This window comes from Muntiacus reevesi, chromosome 3 (genome assembly GCF_963930625.1).
Source record: "Muntiacus reevesi chromosome 3, mMunRee1.1, whole genome shotgun sequence".
Classification (NCBI taxonomy): domain Eukaryota; kingdom Metazoa; phylum Chordata; class Mammalia; order Artiodactyla; family Cervidae; genus Muntiacus; species Muntiacus reevesi.
The window spans coordinates 131,582,996-131,601,311 of NC_089251.1; positions in this window are offsets into that span (position 1 = coordinate 131,582,996).

The window sequence follows — 18,316 nt, forward strand, 5'->3', positions numbered from 1 at the left end:
CAAGAAGCCTTATAACTGCCTGTTTAATGAGCCCAGAGAGCTTTTTCACTTTCTTTTATTTTGTAGGAAGGGGATGGGATTTTTTTTTTTTTTTTCTTCTTTTCTCTCCAGAAAAGCAATCTGTCATATCCTGTATAGTGACTCAGGCCTATGAAATGCAAATCTATGGAAAGACCATGAGACAGGAAGGCAAAAGTCCAGGTATTGGACTCCGATGTGCTCTGACCTGGGTAATCTTCTGTAGATGGCTCACCTTCTCAGAGCTTATTCAGTCATCCAGACTGCATGATGCTTAAAACCAGAGGACCCTTGGTTTTAAGCTCCTGCAATTCCTAATTTCTATATTTGCCATCACCTGGCTTCCCGAGTGACTCAGTTGGCAAAGAATCCACCTGCAATGATGGAGACCTGGGTTGGGAAGATCCCTTGGAGAAGGCAACCGCTACCCACTCCAGTGTTCTGGCCTGGAGAATCCATGGGGTTGCAAACAAGCAGATGTGATTGACCAACTTTCACTTTCCCCAACCTCAATGCTTTGCCCAGACTTCAGTAAGATAAACTATATTCTGAATTAAAATCTTCAAGAAAAAAATATATGGGATGGAATATGTGTGGCAGAGGCTAAGTGCAATCATTTAATGAATATTAAAGCTTTATTCTCCAAAATCAGCTGAACCTCAGACAAAATAAGAAGACATATACTGAAAGAGAGAACTATTGTATAAAACTAGAGGCAGGAAAAAGGAACTTTCGGGAGGGTGAAGTACCAGGTTTTTAACCAGGGAAACTAAAATCTTTCTTTCTGTACTCACCTCCTTTTCATTGCATCACTGATCTACTAAGTTGATAATTAGCTGCCCTTCCTGGAGGCAGGAGAATGGACAAGTTGACCTTCAGAGGACCCTTGTTCACCCCCAGGACTTTTACAATTTGCCCATTAGCCCAGTTTAGCCCAGAGTCCACTAAGAACAGAGGGTCATTATGTCATTCTTTTCTTAAGACCACAGACGCCCAGGGATGAAAAGGTCAGATGCTTCAGGGGCAGCCCACAGTTGCTCGTGCTTTGTCATTCAGGGTGAGCACAAAGCCCAGGGACTAACTATTGCTCTCCCAGCTGGTGGACCTAGGCCCCAGGCTTTCTCCCTCATTCAGCAAGGCAGAGAATGTGCTACTTTGATTATTCTGGTTACTGAGCAAACAACTGAGGTACCACGAATGAGAACAGCAGCTAAGATGCTGGATGACTTCACGAACTTGGAGGGAGTGGGGAAACTGAAGGCATTGTGTGCAAGTGACTATTGATGTCCATAGATCAGATTCAGAGAATTTCATTGCTGACTAAGCATCTAGGTCTAGCCACCCCTAATACAGATAAGATCTAGTCCTGCATCATTTTTTCTCTCTCATACCAGTTTCTGAGCTTCCCCAATAGCTCAGCAGATAAAGAATCTGCCTGCAATGCAGGTGATGCAGAAGACTCAGGTTTGATTCCTGGGTCAAGAAGATCCCCTGGAGGAGGATATGGCAACCCGCTCCAGTATTCTTGCTGGGAAAATCCCACAGACCAAGGAACCTGGAGGGCTACAGTCTCTGAGGTCACAAAGAATGGGACATGCACACACCAAAATCCCAGTTTTGGATGGAAAAATTCCTATGTGTTTCGACACATCTTTACTGAACGCCTGGTGGAAGAGAGAGAAAGAGAGAGGGAGAAAGGAAGAGAGAGAGAAGGAGGGAGAGAGGATGGAAGAAAGGAGAGAAGAGAAAGTATCCAAAAGAGAAACCTCAGTTCTTCTGCATCCTAACCTTAGAAGTGACATTCCATTGGTTCTGCTACTTTCTATTCACTAGAAGCAAGTCCATAATTCCACACTCAAGACAAAGGAATTATAGGACACCAAAACCCTTGGGAGTCACCCTAGAAGCTGCCTCCCCTCTACCAGGAGATTAAAAGTCAGGGGACTTGCATCCTAGCAGTTTCGACCTCTGCCATTTTCAGGCATGAGGCCTCTGGGACCTCATTCTATCTGCAAAGTAAACAGGTTAAGATGGTTTCTCAGTTGATAAGCACCACAACTTAGTACCACTCAAGAGTGGTTGACAGACTCCTCAGGTGACTGAGTGCCTTGGAAAGTCAACCATCCCACACCTCCTTATGGAAAAGCCTCTTCTCAGCCCTTGCAAATGAACCTCCTGCTGCGATAGGTGGGGAAGACACCACCTCTCCTAATCTCATCCATGCCAATACTTCATCCTTGCCCCTGGAGGGAAAGCTTCCTGCAGTCCATCCTTCATCTGTTTCTTCATCTGAAGCCTTGTTCCTTTTTCCTGTGTCTGGTCTTTGGGGACCAGAGGGTAGCTTTTCCAGGTTGACCTAATAACCTTCATGTAACTTGAATGTGGAGAACCCACCCCCTTGGGTGCTTGGGTGAGATGATTTCCCTCTAGCCAGGCAGATCACTGGTGTTTACTGCAGACATGAGAACATTGTGCTTGGCTGACCATTCCCATGTGACTCATTTTTTTACTGACTTGTCCTGTGGTTCTTTATCACCATGGACTCTCAGTCCAGAAAGGTCCTGAAAAAGACAAAAAACTGCAAAAAGTTAAGAAGACAGAGGGCGGGGAGAGTTTATTTGGAACTGAAACTGACACTGTGCTTATGAGTTAGCACATCACCTCACTGACATCTCCCAGCAGACCTCTGTGAGGGCCATTGACTCAAGCTCTGGGTCCATAGCTGGAAAGTCAGAGTCAAGATGAAGCCCAGGTCTGTTTCACAGTAAGCCTTGAAACACTCTTAAGACTTGCTTCATGGTACCTTGGGACTTCCCATGTGGTGCTAGGGGTAAAAAACCTGCCTGCCAATGCAAGAGATATAAGAGACATGGGTTCAGTCCCTGGGTTTGGAAGATCCCCTGGAGGAGGGCATGACAACCCACTCCAGTATTCTTGCCTGGAGAATCCCATGGACAGAGGAGCCTGGTGGGCTACAGTTCATAGCGTTTCAGAGTCAGACATGACTGAAGCAACTTAGCACACATGCACACACATGGTGTCTTAGGTTAGTTTAGGTTGAAGCAAATCCTTTCTTTAAAAGAAGGCATCATCAGAATCCTTTAAGGTTTAGTGTGCAAGGACCGCCAGAGATGACTTCCTTTATTCCAGTTTGTGGGCAATTATCCTTCTGATGCCCTGTGTGGACTAAAGTTTTTATTTAAGGAACCAGACTTCATTAGACTGCGTATGCATCAGGGAAACACAACAGGTGAGAAGATTGACACTCCAGAGGTAGCTGGGACTCAGGACCTCGTCCCCTCATCCCAGTTGAAGGCATCAGTTCTGACCCCCGACCTCCTCTCCCACACCAAGGGCTGGAGGAAAATACAGTCAGGCCACTTAAAGCTGGGACAAGTAGACCAGTAGCCTCACCTTCCACTTCTCTCTTGTCTTCCTCTTAACCTAGGAGGCTCCTAGGTGTGGGAAGAGAAGACACCTTCCCTTTTGTCACATTCTTTCTGAACTGTGAACAGTCTGGCTAGAGAGGACTAGCTCTGTGAGTATGGAGCAAAGTTCATAAACGACCCACATATTTTACTCACTGCCATAACACATCTGAATAGCAAAAATTTGATAGTCTCTCACAGCCTCCTCCAATCTTTCTCCCTTGGCTTTGAAAGAGGAGTCTGAGAACCACCCACCAATGCCAAGTTTGTTTGAGGCTCACACACTTGCTCTTCTTTCTAACCCAGCACCACTGAAAGCCCACCAGAATGACTTATTGATGAGAGGAGCAGTCCCAGGACTGACTGCAGAAATCTCTTTCCTCCTGCCATGCTGACTCAACATCCCAGCCCTGCCTGCAGGGACAGCGGATGGGTTTATGCCTCATCTGTTAAGCCATGGGCCCCTTTCTGTGGATCAAAGAACTTTAAATACCAGGACTCCAGTGTGTTCACTACGATTACAAAATCCCTGTCCCCTGTAGGCACTATATTCTGCTTGTGACAAGGATTCTCTCCCTTAATCCTCAAAATAGCCCTAGGAGAATGGCTCTTTTTTATTTCCCCTACCCTTTCACAAATAAGAAAACTGAGGCTCCAGGAGATTAAGAAATTGCTAAAGTGACACAGCTAGACTGATTGAACTAGGGTTTGGATTTGGGTTAGGATTTAGATCCAGGCAGGCTGACCCTCTCAACTGCCTCTCAGTGAGGTTCATAAGATATTCCATGGCTCATGGCTGGAAACAACTCATTCCAGTTTGGAATAACAAAGCTGTGGCTAATGCATCAGGTGTCTTTAAGAATAGGGCTTCCCTGATGGCTCCTCGACAAAGAATCTGCCTGCACTGCAAGTGATGCAGGTTCGATTCCTGGGTCAAGAAGATCCCCTGGAAGAGGAACTGGTAACCCACTCCAGGATTATTCCATGGAAAATTCCATGCACAGAGGAATCTGGTGGGCTACAGTCCATGGGGTCCCAAAGAGTTAAATATGATTGAGTACAAATGTATATCTTTAAGAACAAACTCCCCCAAGGAGTCTGTGTTCTCCCAAGTTATTGTTACTATTGCTGTTCAGTTGCTAAGTCATGTCCAACTCTCTGCAACACCATGGGCTCTGCCACCTCTTTTCCTTTTGCCTTCAATCTTGGCCAGCATCAAGGTCTTTTCCAATGAGTCTGCTCTTTGCATCAGGTGGCCAAAGTATTGGAGCTTCAGGTCTAGCATCAGTCCTTCCAATGAGTATTCAGGGTTGATCTCCTTCAGGATTGACTGGTTTGGTCTCCTAGCTGTCCAAGGGACTCTCAAGAGTTTTCTCCAGCACCACAGTTTGAAAGCATCTGTTCTTCAAAAGCTCGGCCTTCTTTATAGTCCAACTTTCACACCTGTACAAGACTACTGGAAAAACCATAGCTTTGACTGTATGGACTTTTGTTGGCAAAGTAGTGCCTCTGCTTTTTCATCGCTGTCTAGGTTTTTCCTAGCTTTCCCAAGGTTAGGCATCAAACCAGTCTAAAAGCCTAAGAGATGAGGATCCCTTCGCCACCCCACTTTCTGGGGTAGCATCACTAGGAAACAACTTTCTGCAGGAAAGTCAGCAGTTCCCCCCCACAGCCCATGCCCTTGCTTTCAGGAAGTCCCCAATTATTCTTTCCATGCAGATTGACAGCAGAGGTAAAAATTCAGGAGTTTCCTGCTTGGAACTGGGGGTCCAGCACCTCCACCTGTCCTCAGGTCCTCCTTAAACCCAGTGCTTAGAGACTGTGGCTTGAGAACCAGAAGGAAGTGGAAGGACAGGCATCTGCACTTTTGGCTGTGAAGCTACTATCTCTCAAGTGGGACATCTGGACTCTCCAGTCGCTAAGGTGCCGTTGGATGTGGTCTTAGCCACAAAAGTGCAGAAGCCAGTGAAGAGGGCAAATGTGGAGGAGGAGGATGCGTCTGAAATTAACTTATTTATGCAGAGTGTTGAGCTGTCAGGAGCCTCAGAGATCACACAGTACAGTTTTTCATTTTTCACATGAAGAATATTAATTATGAAGAATCACTTTTGAGGGCTTCCCTGGTTGTCCAGTAGTTAAGGATCCACCTGCCAGTGCAGGGGACATGGGTTCGATCCCTGCTCCAGGAATATCTCACATGCCGTGAAACAATTAAGCCCACACACCATAACTACCGACCCTGGACTCTAGAGCCCAAGCTCTGCAACAAAATGAGCCACTGCAATGAGAAGCCTGTGCAGGGCAGCTAGAGAAAGCCCTCGCACAGCAGCAAAGACCCAGTGCAGTCAAAAAAATAAAATAAATAGGTAAACTGTCTTAAAAAAAAAAAAAAAACTGTTTTGAAACCCTTTGTTGGGCTGAGTTCAGCCCTGGTTAGCCTCCTTCAGCCATGTGTCCACCAGGTCTCCTTCTATATGCACCCAGAAACTCATCAGAGCCTCTGGGAAGCCTTGAGTTGGCGTTTTCAGTGGCAGCTCTTTGATCTGAGAATATTTATGTTTGAAGGGGAAGCATTCTACAAAGATAGAAGATTCTAAGCAAAGAGATCATACGATTTACTATCTAAATGGATAGACTTTTGAGAGGCATAAGGATAAGGACAAACCAGGAAAAATAGGGACAAAATCCCATAAGAGATTTTCGGGTCTTTCTTGGTGGAAGCATCATGTAAGCACAGAGCAGGGTTGCAGAAGCCCTGGGCTGGCTCATTCATTTAGATCAATGACTTGAATTCACTGAAAGTACCCGCTGAAAGCTTCACAGAGGCTCTGACGAGTTTCTGGAGCAGATAGAGGGCGACCTGGTGGACACATGCCTGACACAGGTCAACCGGGACTGGAGTCAGCCCAGCAAAGGGTTTCAAAACAGTTTTGTTTTTTTTTTTTAAAGAAGGTTTATTCCTGGACACCAGGATTGTGACAAATAGGTAAGAGCTATGCACACATACACAGACTAGATTTTTGGTGGTTCGGCTCCTACTACCAACTAGATATGCCTTTTACAGGCCACTGCCTTTCTCTGGGTCTCCTTTCCATCTTCATAAAATGAAAAAGTTGAGTCACACCATGTCTGAGACCCCTCCCTTCAAGCTGTAGCGTCTAGGAGTCGGTGGGACCTCTGGCTGAGAAAGGGGGTCCCAGCACAGCAGCCTCCCCCCTTGCCAGCCCAATGCACTAACCAGCAGAACACATGGCCTGGCCCCTCTAAGGACCCCCAGGCCCCATCCTCACCCAGCCTGCTCCAGCCACACTCTCCACATGTTGTTGCTCTTCCTGTCTGATGTCTAGGAACATACTCGGAGACACTGGGAAAAGAACTGCCATACGCACACACACACACTCTTCAGAATCCTAACAAATATTAAAAGCCACAACATTCAAACAAGTGCAAAGGATACGCCAAGAATCCTCTGGCACTGCCTTCTGTGAAACACCTGGTCATGTTTAACCCAGCCCGAAAATCTGATTTCCGCATGAGACTCCTGGCAGGAGTGGTAGGAGGCAGTCTCGACACCCTCAGCAGGGACGGGGCTAGCCTGAGTCACCCCGTCTCCTCCTAAGGGACAGGTCCCGTCCCTGCCAGGCAGCAGGTGACAAAGAGGGAGAATGCAAGCACTCCAGCTCTCAGCCATGTCCTCGCTTCAGATGCACTCTTAACCTAAGCCCTGCCACCACCTCCCTGGGAGCCAGCAGATGGAGAAACAGAAGGGAGACTGGCTGATAGGGCCCACTGGCTTCCCATGGAGGACCTCAGCCTAATAGAAGTTGTCATGTGTCAGCTTAGGGCATGAGCAGAGCTCGCCTGGGCAGCAGCTGCTCCAGGGGCCCTGGGCCAAAACGGTGCTCACGTGAGATGGGGGGGTGTGTGAGTAGGTGCCGGAGAGCGGACCTAACTCAGGAGCTGGACAGAGGAAGGAGCCCAGGTCCTGCAGCATGAAAACAATCTGGCAGCTCAGGAAGACCAAAAGGACTCTAAATATAAATTCAACCTCCACTTTAGCCGGTCCAGATCCTGGTGTTTAATGATGCTGCCTCTCAGAGGTGGCAAGTGAGAGAAAAGCAAGAAGGACCAGAGGGTAGATAACCCACCATTAAGCTTGGTCCAAAGTGAAAGGGAAAGTCGCTCAGTCATATACGACTTTTTGCAACAACATGGACTGTAGCCTGCCAGGCTCCCCTGTCCATTGGATTCTCCAGGCAAGAATACTTGGGTGGATTGCCATGCCCTCCTCCAGGGGATCTTCCGAACCCAGGAATCAAACCCAGGTCTCCTGCACTGTAGGCAGATTCTTTACCAACTGAACCACGAAGAAATTCTTCCCCCAAATTCAAGTTCTTGGCTGTGTTACTTACTCAGTCATGTTCGACTCTTTGCGACCCCATAGACTGGACCCTGCCAGGCTTCTTTGTCCATGGGATTCTCCAGGCAAGAATACTGGAATGGGTTGCCATTTCCTTCTCCAGGGATCTTTCCAACCCAGGGAATCGAACCTGGGTCTCCCGAGTTGCAGACAGATTCTATACTGTTTGAGCACCAGGGAAGTCTTGGAGTCTGATGGACTCGAGTTATCACGGTGTCTGACCCTCTTCTGCAAGTGAGTAACCTGATGCCAGAGATGCTCCAAGGACTGACCCATGAGGTTCAGCTGGTGGAGCCTGAGTCATCCAGCCCAGTACTTTGCTTTGTACTCTGTTCTCTCCTACTTCTTATCAATAAGACACATAAACATCAAAATAAAGTCAACTATGAACTTATTCATTTAATCTCTATTCAAAGTAGCACATCTTTATTTAGAATCTTTACAAATATCAAATATTATATTATTGTAAATAATAACTAAATATTGTAGTGAGGTGCATTTCAACAATAATTTTACTTAAACCAGTTATAGAGGTATAGAAATCTGTTAAAAATGTCTAAATCATAAAGAAATTATAACATTTTACCAAATTCTGAATGTTCTTTGCAACTGACCAAACAACCTAATTATGTATAAACCTCCAGTTCCCTTTAATGCAATATTTGAATTCATGGTACATGGATCTTTTTATGATCCATGTTTTTCTCACACATGAGGTCTTGAGTTCCAGTGATCATGCATTGTGATTTCCTCATCAAGGATAATCAGAAAGAAAAGTGTTTAGTTTTAGTGAGAAATAAATAAAGGATGTGAAATTGTTACAGCAAAGTTGAGTATTTTACATTGAAATCATAGAAAAGAGAGAAGAGGCTGAGGGCAAATTTTATTTTAGTAACAGAACTTAAAAGATGCACCCTCTTAAAATATGAAGTGTACAGTCCAGTGTTACTCATTATAGGCATGACATTGTACAATGGACCTCTAAAAGGCATTCTTGCTTAAAGGAAACTTTATGTCTATTGAGAACAAAAATCTTCTCCTAAAGAGAGTGTTAAGAGGAAGGGAACTGATGAGCAGAGTGCAGACAGAGCCAAGGCTCTGAAATCCCTTGTGTTGAGCAGACTTGAAAAAGTCTCTTACCTCTTCTAAACAAGTTCAGTACACGTTAACTGAAGCACTCAAACGTTCCACCTCTCCAGTCCTCCCTGGCCCTCTGTGTTTCCGGAGAACTGCATTAACGTCCCCAGCGGTAAGATCACATTGGCCATTTGCGTGGAGAGCAGATGCAGAGAAAGTGCCCCTTAGCACGCTCATTGTCAGCAGCAAAGCAAAATGATTGTCGAGCCTGTCATGAAAACAGCAGGGGAGAAAAATCCTGAAAAAGTTATAGCAAACAAGGGAGAGAAATGGAAATTAAATGGATATACAGTACCGTGAAGATGTGTAAAAATGTCTTTAGCAAAGACATTAGAGAAGGGTGCCATGTTTTATCTCAGTGAGTATATTCAGTCATTTCTTAGTCCTTTGTGGATTGTCTTTTAACCTCAGAGCCCCACACTCTACTTATTTTTACTCAAGTCTTTAAATTCCTTAATAGTAAATTAGCAGATTTCCTGACTCTGTTTTTCATGTGTTTCAGAAAACTTGCCTTCCTCTTAAAGGAAACAGATGCACATTTACACACTCATTCAGACACACACATACACACCCACAACTAAGAAAGATCGAGAGTGTCAATAACAAATTTGGATAATTAAAAAATACCAAAATCTTCCTGCTGATGGCTCATCTGTTTCCATGATCTGAAGTGAGATATGATCCAAGCAACTTGTTGACCAGGTGGCCAGTTTAATGGACTGGTAATAGTTTTAACTACCTCTTTAGTTTGAAAGACATAGGAGTAATGCTGGTGTTAAGCCCCTCAGAGGCACAGACCCAAATGGGCTAGTTATCTCAGGGAAAAAAAGGAAATTAGTTCATAAACTTAGAAAGCCAAGCTGTCTGATGGAGTGGAAAACACAGCACACTGGAGGTACAGACCTGAAAATAATTTTCCTTTCTGCCCCTCCTTAGTTTTGGGACTTTGGGTAAGTTATTTACACTCTCTGAACTTTCATTCCTTTACTTGCAGAGTTAAGAAAATAATGCCTACTTCACAGCACTGTGGTGAGGATGAAATGAGATTATGTTTATGGAAAGCAGCTTGTGTGCTATAAATTGCTAGATAGATATTCTAATGGCTAAAACTCCAAACCTCTGTCAGGTTGTAATCTGAAAAGTGATAACAACTTTCTGTTTATACTATAAAACAAATGTGAATGAATGAGTTTCCACTGTAAGCAAAAGAGATCCACTCTGGTCATCAAAAAACCTCCCTGCCATCTCCACTCCAGTAAGGCCTGCTGAAAACTAGAATACTGGCTGGCGAAAGGTTATCAAAACTCCTTCTCAGGAGAACTTTCTTTGCATGAGATCATCCCACTCTTAAGGGGGTAAGGAAGAGCTGAACCATCTCTTTGGAAACAAGATGGACAAAGTGAAAATTTCCAGGTCAATTCAGCAATACCACTGGTCTCATCCATTTGACACTAATAACTATACTGACCATAACAATAACAACTTTCAGCTATCAAGAACTTCCTACATTGAGCATCTTGATTAGCAAGACTTTATGCATTTATCTGAGCTTCCCAGGTGGCGCTAGTGGTAAAGAATCCACCTGTCAATGCAAAAGACATAAGAGACGTGGGTTTGATCCCTGGGTCGGAAAGATCCCTTGGAGGAGGGCATGCAACCCACTCCAGTATTCTTGCCTGGAGAATCCCATGGACAGAGTCTGGTGGGCTGTATTCCTAGCGTCACACAGTCAAACATGACTGAAGCAACTTACCACGCATGCATTCATATATCTGAATTCCTCACAATCCCCTTCCTGTGTGTGCAAGGCAGGAATTATTTTTTTCTGTTCTACCCATGAGAAAATGGAAGCTCCAGTAATCCTATAGAATGTATCAGAAGTGACACCTCCAGTAGCAGAGCTACAAATTGAGCCCAAATGAATCTGACTACAAAATTGGTTCTCCATTAAGTCAAACTACTTATATTAGTTTGCTGTCCCTGCGTAACCAAATATCACAAACTGAGGATCTTAAAACAGTACACATTATCTCCTAGTTTCCATGGGTCAGGATCCTGGACATAGCTTAGCTGGACCCTCTGTTCAGGGCCTCACTAATCTGCATGCAAGATATTGACTGGGCAGTGTTCTTATCCACAAGGTTGACTAGGGAACTCCATCAAAGCAGCAAGGAGCTCCTCCCACTTTAGGTAGTGTCCAGTCCCACTTTTAAGAGATCTTGCCTGATTAAGTCAAGAATAATCTTGACTTTGGATTAACTCAAAATCAACTTAATAGGATCTTAATTAAGTCTGCTATACTCTCTTGGGTAGGAGCAACTCACAAGTTCACCCGTCCCCTAGGAAAGAAGATTATACAGGGCATGAACACCAGGGACAAGGATCGTAGGGCCACCTTAGAATTCTGCTTACCACACTACCTCCCTTGAGCTGCAGTTATAGGAGACATAGTCACAAAGAACGCAAGCCTAGCACAGAAAGAGAAGAACTTGTTCTGCTCTGTGTTAGTATTTTCCTGTGGCATCATAGATAGCCCCATGCTAGACTACTAGAAGCAGAAAATTGCCTCTGGTGTATATTCTAAAATCCAGATCTAGAAGAACAGATGTTCTAGACCTTGCCTACATGCTAGAATCATCTAGGGAGATTTTGAAACAAAAAATTCTCTCCCAGAGATCTTGATTTAATTGGTCTTGAGTAGGACCTGGGCATTTTTTTTTGTCCTTGTTTGGAGGTAGAGGGGGTGAAGGTTTTTTATTATTTATTTTTGACATTTGAATCTTTAATCCATTAAAAATTAATTTGGTATGTGTTTTCTGGTGAGAAGCTATTTTTTTCCAGCTTGCAAACTGTTCCAGCACTAGTTTTGAATAATGTATCCTTTTCTTAATAACTTGTAATGCACCTCTGTCTTCTGTTATAATTTTATAACTGTAACAAGAAGGATTTACTGTTGTTCTTTTTTCCCCCTTTCCTTTTAACTTCTCAGAATTCTCTAGTGTGAAGTCAAGTTAAAAATGCCTGGTCAGAAGAAAGTAGCAAGATATATTCAAAGACCTGAAAGGAAAAAGCCTGCAGCATAAGATACCTAGCAAGATTATTGCTTAGAATAGAAGGAGGGATAAAGGATTTCTCAAACAGGCAAAAACTAAAACCTGTCTTAAGAGAAATATTGAAAGGTATTCTCTAAACAGAAAAAAAACAAGAATCTGCAGGAAAGAGAAAATAACAACTGCAAAATAAATCACCTAAATAAGCCTTGCACAGATTTTTTTTAATTTTAAAAACTTTGTGAAAGTGATTATAACTACAATGAACAACAAAAAGACAAATATCAAGATATAAGAAAGGATATCAAAATCTCAAAATGAGGGGGAAGGGAGTAAGACAGTGTAGTTTTGTTTTGTTTATTTTTAAGAATGTATTTGAGCTTATATGACTACCAGTCTAAAGCAAATAGATACAGTAATGGGTTAACATATTTGAAAAACAGGGTAACCACAAATTAAAAACATACAATAGATTCACAAAAACCAAAAAGAAGAGAACACAGTATAATACAAAAGAAAGTCATCAAACCACAAAAGAAAAAACAAAAAGAAAGGAACAGAGTAGAAAAGCAAAATCAACCAGATAACAAGGTTTAAAATGGCAACAGATACATATATATCCATAATTATCTTAAATGTCAATGGACTAAATGCAGCAATCAAAAGACATAGAGTGTCAGATTGGATTTTAAAAAAAAAAAGAGCCTACAATATGCTGTTTATAAGAAGCACACTTTAGGGCTAAGGACACACATAAATTGAAAGTGAGAGGATGGAAACATATATTTAATGCAAACAGAAATGACAAGAAAGCAGGGATAGCTATACTCATATCAGATAAAATAGGCTTTAAAATTAAAGCAATAAAGAAGGATACTATACAATGATAAAAGGATCAATAAAAGAAGAGGATATTACCCTCATTAACATATATGCATGCAATGTAGGAGCACCTAAATACATAAAACAATTACTACTAGACATAAAGGGAGAAATTGAAGTAAACAAAATAACAGTGGGAGAATTTACCACCCCACTGACATCAATGGACAGATCTTCCAGACAGAAAATCAATAAGGTAACAGAGATCCTAACTGAAACAATAAAACTGTTAGATTTAATTGTACTTTCAGGATATGTCCAAAAAAAGCAGAATACACATTCTTTTCAGGTTCACATGGAATATTCTCCAGAAAAGATCATCTACTATGACACAAAACAAGCCTTAACAAATTTAAGAGGATAAGAATTATTTCAAACATCTTTTCTGGCCACAACAGCATGAAACTAGAAAAAATTACCTGGTCATTAACAGTGATCTACAAGGTGTCCTGTGTTCACCCCAAAGCTATGTGGATGACAATATATGTAACTGTGAGAAGAAAACCTTTAAACATCAATAAAAATGTGTTTTTTAATGTAAAAATATAGAAAAAGAAGACTTTAACTTCTAGTTTCTGATCTGACATGTAAAGACCTGGATGTTGTCACTACCATCTTCACAACAAGAAAAATCTGAACAAACCAAAAACCAACCAATTTCCTTAAATCTATCAGAGAATTGAAGTCACGGTGTAAACCACTGCCTCAATCTGGAGAGATAAGTGCATACAGAGAATCGTAACTTAAGAGGTGCCAATGGTTAGGAACAGAAGCCTACAGTTGGAGCCATCAAGCAGCATAAATACCAAAAAAAAAAAAAAAAAAAAAAAAGATACACCCAGGAACATCATAATCAAACTGTGGAAATTCAAAGACACAAAGGAAATCTTGAAAGAATCCAGAGAGAAAAACACACAAAGTGAAACACCTTATCTACAGAGGAATATGAAGTAAAAATTGCTTAGACTTCTCTGAAGAAACAGTTCAAGTACAAAGAGAATGTAGTGGAATAAAATATTGAAAGAAAAAATCACCAATCTCAAATTCTGTATCCAGCAAAATTATACTTCCAAAATAAGAAGAAATTAAGACTAGACTTTCTTAGACAAACAAAAATGGAGGGAATTTGTTACCAAGATCTGCTTCACAAGGAATGTAAAAAGTTCTTCAGAGAGGAGAACTGTATAGGTCAGAAACTCACATATATCAGAAAGGAAGGAAGAGTACTAGAGAAGAAATAAAGGAAGACAAAATCTTTATTTTTAGATCTCAATTGACCTAACAAATAGCAACAAGTTCAACATAGTCATACCAATATTATATTCAGTAATTATAGCTTATGGATGATTTAAATTAATGACAGCAATGTTTTAAGTGATGGAAGGAAGAATTGCAAATACTCTGTCATTATCAAGTAAGTCCTTGCCCTACCCATGATGTGGAATAGTTTCCTTTGAAATTTATTAGCTGTAAATATATACCACAAATTCTAGGGCAATCACTAAAGAAAAAAAAAATGCTTTAAAAATTATAATTGATACACGAAGAGAAGAGAGAAAAATTGAATCATGCTAAAAGCTCAGTTAAAATTTAAAAAGGCAGAAAAAAGTAAAAAAAAAAAAAGAAAAGGCTTAAAGGAAAACAGTTATAAATAAGTAGATATTAACTATATCAATAACCACTTTAAATGTAACTAGTCTAAATATATCATGTAAAAGATTGAAGCTGTCAAAGTTGAACTAAAAAACAAGACTCAAATATGCATTGCTTGTAGGAAGACTTACTGATGTTTAATATTGATTAAAAATGCATATAATTCAAATATATAAATATTAAAGGTATATATATATACTCAATCTTTTTTACAGATGGAACTGCACAATCCAAAATGTTTGAATGCTACTGATCTATAGTAGAAGCACTTCTGAAATTTTAATGTGACTGGAAATAACCTGGGCACTTGATTGCAAAGATGTTAGGAAAGATTGGAGGCAGGAGGAGAAGGGGATGACAGATGATGAGATTGTTAGATGGCATCACTGACTCAATGGACACAAGTTTGAGTAAACTCTGGGAGTTGGTGATGGACAGGGAGGCCTGGCATGCTGCAGTCCATGGGGTCGCCAAGAGTTGGACATGACTAAGCAACTGAACTGAACTGAATTCTTGGAAGAGTATTTCAGAGAACAAAACTGGATGATCTCATGATAACCTGAATCCATACTAAGCAAATTGGTTCAAGATCAACCCATATGGAGGGAAAGAAAGGGATACAGGCCATGATGCTGTGACATCTTCCTGACCAAAGCAAATGCTGAAGAGTATTTGAAGAGTACTTTTACAAGTAAATAAGTAAAAGGAGTAAATAATTAGGTAAGTAAAAGTGCAAATAAATTATTGTGAGAACAGAGAATAAATATACTGAAAAGGATCATAGCGTTTACTTGAACTACTTCCACTCTTCTTATATACCCCTCTATAGACGCCACCTTGGTTTCTGTTCTCCCCAATCCTTTCATCTCCTTTCTACTGAAAGTTCTAAATTCACATGTCCTCTCAACCTCAAAAATCCAAAGACAATGCCCAGCACTTCCAACTGACTTTTTGGCAGCATTAACTTTGGTGTCACTAAATCAATCAACCAAACAATCAATCAAAATAAATAGGCTTTGAGGAGAAGGGGGTGGTCTACTTACTCTGGGTATCCTCCCATATCCCTGACAACAGTTTAATCTCCTCTTCCTCATCTCTTCTTTCAACAACATTTGAAATGTCTAAATGGATCTCTCTTAAAATACGGTACCAAGAGGTCAATGGTATAGTGACTACGCTATAACCCATGTGAGGTCTGAACAAGGGCAAGTACAATGGAAATAATCATCATCACTCTGGTTGACACTCTAAGAAAGAAAGAATTTAAATACAGGGAGAACTAGAGAGAAGAGTGTCAGAGTTTCTGCCCCACACATTGAAAATTCTGTACAAAAAATTTTATCTAAGCCCCCTTTCCCCAAGTCAAGCTTATCTAAGTACAAAATCTTACTATTATAATATGTTATAGAGATAAATGTCTTTATATATTTTTTAAACAAGCTGCTTTTTTGAAAAGAAAACTAGCTACATGAGAAAAATAATGTGTAAATCATTGATTGCAAAACATCCTATAATTTCTTGGCAACTTTTATCAATAAATTACTATCCACAGAAAAAGCAAAAACTAAAATTATTACTTACTCCCTAGGTATCTTGCATAGTTCATTAGATTAAGTGGGTGGAATATCAGTGAGGCTGGAGAGTGTAGTAGATGATGGCTACAATAAGCAGTTGGCTCCTATGACATCTATCACTGTATCGACTCAGTTATTTGGCCTTGAGCAAATTAAATCCCTTCTTGGCTTCCTCTCCTAATCTGTAAAATGAGGCTGTTGGATTCTGTGATCTCTAAATTCTGTTTTACGCATGTGATCAGCCTGGCCATAATTTCCCTTCCCAAAACATCCCATGGCCTTTATAATCACCTTTGTCTCCTCAGTCTTACCTTTTGAGATTCCGTTCACCTTCCTACCAGGACCCGCTCTCTCTGGATCTAGCTTTTTCATTTCATTTTCTTCCTAGAACCAGTCTATGGCTTGCATGTAAGTTTTCCTGACCCACAACACCAACCTGAAAGGACAAAGAAACTGCATTAACAACTGGCATTGTGACATGAAAGGACATGTAAAACACAGATCATTTATAACTGAGCATGAGATCAGTCCTGTATTGCTGACTTCCACTGGATTCCTCGGGAAAGTCATAAATGCAGTCTGGGAGATTGGTCCCCGAGGACAGTGACCTGTCACCAGGCCTCTCATGGGAGTACAGGACCTGCTGTGCTAACTTGGCTTCGCCTCCGCTTTAAAAATAGATTCTGTCCTATTTGTGGGCTCCTTTCCTTCCAAACTGCCTGGGCAACTTCAGCTTATCTTCCCCATCCTTTGAGCTGCCTGAGAAAGTGGAGAAACTAGTTTTTCCTGATGTTCTTTGAGGCCCCTTGACCTTGCCTTTGATTCATTCTCTGGACCCCTTTTAGAGGAGAGGTCAGAATTATCTTGCTTCTCACTTAAGTGCTCAGTTTCCAGTTTTCTTCTCTATTGAGTGAGGGCCTGCAGGTCAAGCCTAAGGAGTGCTATGGAGAGGAATGTGGATCTTCCATCCCTAAGGGCTGGCCATTGCCCTGTCCCGCTGCCCTTCACCACCCACCCAAATACACAGAGAGAACCCCCAGACAGAAGGATGCTTGGAATTTATTCCACCTGTTTTTCTCCACCTCTATCAACTCTAACCCTTTTGTGAAACTCTCTGTAGAGGAGATTCTCATCACCTCCTCCAGTTATCTATTTCTGCCCTCAATACAGGAAATTCATATGTTTATCTGACAGGATTTACCGATGTAACCCTTTCCTGAGAATAAACAGAATTTAAAGAGTGCCACTTTTGGGGGGAAAAAGGGGGTAGGGATTCCTTTCATTTTCAAGCTGATAATGAAGGAAGCCAAAGGTAATGTTCAGCTGTTTATCCAAAATGTTATCTAATTTATTCACATCTTTCTGGCATTTAGAGTAGCATGGAAATCTGTCTTCTGAAAAGTTCAAAAACAATCTGCTTTGAGATAAACCCTTACTGTTTTCAGTAAATGATTGTTGTAGCTTTAAGAAGGGCAGTCCCACCATCCTTCTCACTCCAAATTTCTCCCTTATATTCCGAGACCTCAAGAAGCTGAGCTAGTACAGATAAGCCACTGGGGTTTGTGCAGTAGATATTCTGGGAGTCCTGCCAGGCACAGAGCAACACTGTACTCACAGGCTCCCAACTCACATTTGCTGCTTGGGTGGTGGTTACACCCTTAGAGCAAGGGTTCTCAAGCTGGGATGATCCTGTCCGCCAGCACACATATGAAAATGTCTGGATGCATTTTCAGTCGTTCCAAGTGGTGTGGAGGGTCTGCTACTTGCATCGAGTGAATCAAGACTTTGTTGTTGTCCAGTCACTCAGTCACGGCCAACACTCTGCAAACCCGTGCACTGTAGCAGGTCAGGCGTCCCTGTCCTTCACCGTCTCCTGGAGTTTGCTCAAACTCATGCTTATTGAGTCGGTGATGACATCCAGCCATCTCATCCTCTGTCATCCCCTTCTCCTCCCACCTTCAATCTTTCCCAGCATCAGGGTCTTTTCCAATGAGTCAGCTCTCAGCATCAGGGGGCCAAAGTATTGGAGTTTCAGCATCAGCATTAGTCCTTCCAATGAATATTCAGGACTGATTTCTTTTAGAATTGACTAATTTGATATCCATGCTGTTGAAGGGACTCTCAAGAGTCCTCTCCAACACCACAGTTCAAAAG